Source organism: Lathyrus oleraceus, chromosome 2 (assembly GCF_024323335.1).
Source record: "Lathyrus oleraceus cultivar Zhongwan6 chromosome 2, CAAS_Psat_ZW6_1.0, whole genome shotgun sequence".
In the NCBI taxonomy this organism is placed as follows: Eukaryota; Viridiplantae; Streptophyta; class Magnoliopsida; order Fabales; family Fabaceae; genus Lathyrus; species Lathyrus oleraceus.
In genome coordinates, this window is record NC_066580.1 from 285,400,965 (window position 1) to 285,406,054 (window position 5,090).

A 5,090-nucleotide genomic window follows, 5' to 3' on the forward strand; every position below is an offset into this window, starting at 1 on the left:
TGAGAATGGTGCCCCCTTGTGCAAGATAAAAGTTCCAATAGTTATCTTAATCCGGAGGATATTCTCTCTCTGAAACAACAAAACCCAGCAGAGACTTTAAGAAGGCTACAAAAGCTTTGCCAAGTGTCGATTGATGCTCAACCCTCTAGCTCGACTGCCATGCCTATTCCAGAAATGGATGCTTTCGTCATTCTCAAACTCCAACAACTGAAAACCTATTTGTTTGAGCGTGAAATTTTGGTCGTCATCGCAGAGGAAGAGGCCTTGTGGGTCGATGTCCTCAAGTTGCTTGATGAGATTTCTCGACACAAAGTACCTGCTCCTGCGGCCAAATATATGATTGAATTTGAAGCCTTCTTCACTCACCTTGTCGAAGACCTCACTCTTCATCGACACGCTAACTTCCAAATCAAAATGAAGCTCAACGAGATGAGACGAGAATGGGACTTCAATGAAATTTGTGAAAGGAAACTCAATGATTTTGAGACCAAGAAGCACGAGCATTTCAACCAACAACAAGCCTTTGACCAGAAAATCACAAACTATCAGGCTCAAATGGCTGAACTTGCCAAGAAAATTGCTGATGTCGAGAAACAAAAGCCTCCTTAGATTCAACTGAGACTCTATCGACTCAAGATGTTATTGATCAAGAAGTTTTCAAAGGAACTGCACATGGTGGGAAGGCCCTTGAAATTAAAGAAAGGATTTGCCAACTACATGAGAAGAGGGATCTCTTTGACAGCACGATTGATCATGCGAAGACCCTTTTTGAAGACTATAAGTCTATATTTCCTACCTAATGTATTTCTCTGTCGAGACAATGTAACTCCACTTGGAGATTTTGTATGCCATCTTGGCTTTTTCCATTTTGGCTTTGATAATTAATGACAAGTTTTATTACCTTTTGATTTGAATGTCTTGGAGAATAGGTTTATATTTTTCCAATATCTCCCATTTACCCTTAAGGCTCGTCGATCAATACCCAACTCTTGAATTTTATAGGCATTAATCATAAACATTTGGATTACTTGAAATGGTCCATCCCAATTTGGTGACCATTTTACTAAAGTTCGATCTCTTCGATCCATAGGTAAGATAACCCTCTGAATGTAATCATTTATTGAAAAGGTTTTTATCTTAACCTTTTTATTGTACGCTTTGGCCACACGCACTTTTTTTCATAACAGCATGTCCATTGCAGTCAACCTTTCTTCGTCTAAATCGGTAATTTCATCAAACATCAGTCTTCAATATTGTTTTGATATAATTTCGTTTTACCGCTGCACCCTAATTGATTGTAAATATATCTCTGCTAGCAGCACGACATCATGCCCAAATGTCAAACGAAAAGCCATTGAATTGGTTGCCTCATTTGGGGATGTTCGACAAGCCCATAGAATTTGATCTAATGTTTTAAGCCAATTCTTAGGTTTCTTGGTAATGTGTTTTTTTATTAACCCAATTATCACTTTATTGGTTGCCTCGACTTGGCCATTTGCTTGGGCGTAGTAAAGTGTGGAAGCAACAAACTTGAATCCTGTTTCAGCAGCAAACTCTTGCATCTTTTGACCAACGAAAACTGAACCTTGATTTGTAGTAATGGTTTCAGGAATTCCAAACCTATACACAATGTGTTTTTGAATTAATTCAATCACAACCTCTTGATCCACTATTATCAAAGGGATAACTTCTATCCTTTTTTTGAAATAGTATATACCTACCAGGATAAATTTTTGTTGTTTCGATGAGGCTGGTCGAATCTCACCGATGACATCTAACGCCCAACCTCGAAAGGGCCAGGGCTTGATGATTGCATGCAACTCGTTGGATGGAACATGTTGAATGCTTGCATGTATCTGACATTCTTGACACCCTTTGGCAAAGTCAATACAGTCTTTTAACACACTTGGCCAGTAAACACCTTGTCAAAATAATAAACATTTCATTTTATGGCCAGCTTGGTGAGTGTTGGTTCAATGAATTGGAATCAATTTTGGTAAAACTTAGTGTTATCACAAGAAGTCACGCTTGTAGTCTTCATATGTGATATCAGCTTTCTGCAGGTTGTTTGATATGGTTGTGCAGGATTTATTCAAGATGCCAGACCCGATGTTACGACATGCGCATACAGAACATTCAGTCTTAATGCTATGTATTTTGTTGTTGCGCTTTTCATGCAAGTCTTTGTGTGCTTATGTGGAGATTGCATGCATTATTCAAGGAGTAATTCTATTTAAAGCCAAAATATTTTGTTTCCCAAAAAGGAATGATTCGCTGCTATTTCTTAGGGAATACGCAATAAATAGAATCAGGGTTTCATGCTGCCCAGACCCATTTAGAAAGCCTCTATTTAAAGACTGTGTAAACCCTGTTTTATACATAGAAAAGACGAACGTGAAGTGAGTGAGGATTAGGGGTTTTAGTCTTGTGTGAGTTTGTGAATTGTGAGCCATTCATCCATCTCGTTGATGTGCGAATTGGACTGAGTTTTTGAGTTGTAATTTGTCCACGCTATGCTCTGAAGTACGAGTGTATTTGTTTACTTGATTGGAGCTTTTAAGCCAGATCAAGTGCGTTTCCTTGAAGTGTGTCTTCTTTCTTTTTAGTATTTGTTCTAGTATCACTACTGTGATTGAGGGGGAGTGAGTAGGGTCTCATGTCTAAGAATTCTTAGATAGAAATCACACGGGTAGAGATTAGGTGAAAAGACTATAACTTGGAGTTATTTGCTGAGAGTCTTTGAACTAATTCTGTTTAGTGGATTTCCTTCCTGGCTCGTAGCCCCCAGACGTAGGTGTGTTTGCACCGAACTGGGTTAACAATTGCTTGTGTCATTTTTCAATTGTTTCCTGATTTTTATTTTGTTCATATTTCACTTGTTGTTCAAATATTAGTGTCGTGACATTACCTTCGACATCTCATATTTGATACCAGAATTTAAATTGGTATCAGAGCAGGAATCCTGACCTGGTTCTGAGTGAGATCTTGGGACGTTACTTTCTGGTACTATGGACAAAGACGGAGGATCTATAAATAGACCACCAATTATGGATGGATCTAACTATGATTACTGGAAACCTCGGATGGTAGCCTTCTTGAAATCTTTGGACAATAAGGCTTGGAAAGTTGTTCTAACAAGCTGGGAACATCCTTTCATTACTTAGGATGGAAAAGTTACAACTGATAAGAAGCCTGAGTTGAATGTGGGACCTATCTCAAGAAACAGAAGAAGAGTCTTGCTGCTACTTGGTCTGATGATGACTCTGAAAGTGAAACAGAAGGAGAATATGCCAATCTTATGATTGCCTTGACTGGGAGATGTGATCCTGATGAAAATTCCAGCGTTGATGAATTAGCTACTTCTTACAGGAAGTTGTGTTTCAGAAGTGAAGAAGTGTGTCAACAAGTGGAAAATCAGAAGAAACTAATAACCCAACTAGAGGCTGAGAAGACAGAACACTTAGAAGACTTCATATAAAGTGGTTCAGATGTCATTACACTTCCTTCAGAGTTTCAGCCAAAGAAGACTGGTATTTTGATATTGGATGCTCCAGACACATGACTGGAAGCAAAAAACTGCTAATTGACCTTCATCCTCATGCCACCAGCTATCTAACCTTTGGTGATGGAGCAAAGGGTGAAATCAAGGGGATTGGAAAGCTAAACTTCTTTGGATTTCCTAACCTTGATAATGTGTTGCTTGCTAAAGGATTGACTGCGAACCTGATCAGCATGAGTCAACTATGTGATCGAGGTCTCAATGTGAACTTCACAAAAACTGAATGCTTGGTTACTAATTCAAAAAATGAAGTGATTATGAGAGGAGTCAAATCTAAGGACAACTGCTACATGTGGATTCCTCAAGAAACTAGCTATTCATCAATATGTGTTCTAGCTAAAGAAGAAGAAGTGAAACTATGGCATCAAAAACTGGGTCATCTGCATCTTAAAGGGATGAAGAGGATCATATATGTTGAAGCTATCAGAGGAATCCCAAAATGAAAGATTGAAGAACGAAAAGTATGTGGTGAATGTTAGATTGGAAAGTAGACAAAGATGTCACATCCGAAGATCAAACATGACACCACATCTAAAGTGCTGGAACTTCTCCACATGGAGTTGATGGGACCTATGCAAGTGGAAAGTCTTGGTGGAAAAAGTATGCTTATGTTATGGTGGATGACTTCTCCAGATATACCTGGGTGAATTTTATAAGGGAAAAATCTGATGCTTGATGTGTTCAAAGAACTTTGCCAAAGACTTCAAAGAGAAAGAGAGAGTCGTGTTATCAGAATCAAAAGTGATCATGGGAAAGAATTTGAAAACAGTAGATTTGCTAATTTCTTCTCATTTGAAGGGATTGGACATGAGTTCTCTGCTCCCATTACCCCTCAGCAAAATGGTGTGGTGGAAAGGAATAATAGAACTCTCCAAGAATCAGCTAGAGCTATGATTCATGCTAAGAAGTTGCCTTACTACTTTTGGGCTGAAGCTATGAACACTGCTTGCTATGTTCGCAACAGAGTAACCTTGAGAAAAGGGACCTCAACCACTTTATATGAAGTCTGGAAGGGAAGAAGACCTACTGTCAAATAATTCGATGTGTTTGGTAGTAAATGCTATATCATGGCTGATCATGAACAAAGAAGGAAAATGGACCCCAAGAGTGATGAAGGAATATTTCTGGGCTACTCAACAATCAGTAGAGCCTTTAATTCCTGAACTAAAGTTATGATGGAATCTATCAATGTTGTTGTTGATGATCAAGAGACTGATGTCACACACAATGTTGAAATATCTCTGAATGATGCCCTAGCTGAACCTTCTAATAAAAGTAGTGAGAGTGAGTCCACCCAAGCTGAACCCGAAGCTGATCAAGTAAACAAGGGACCCTCTATCAGAATTCAGAAGGATCATCCTAAAGATCTCACTATGAATGTTAAAGAAGCCTTAATTGATGAATTCTGGATCAATACCATGCAGGAAGAGTTAGGCCAATAAAAGAGAAATGCAGTATGGGAATTGGTTCCAGTGTTGGTGTAAGCCCTAGAGGACAATACTTTTGGTACTTGTATTGAATTATTTATTAA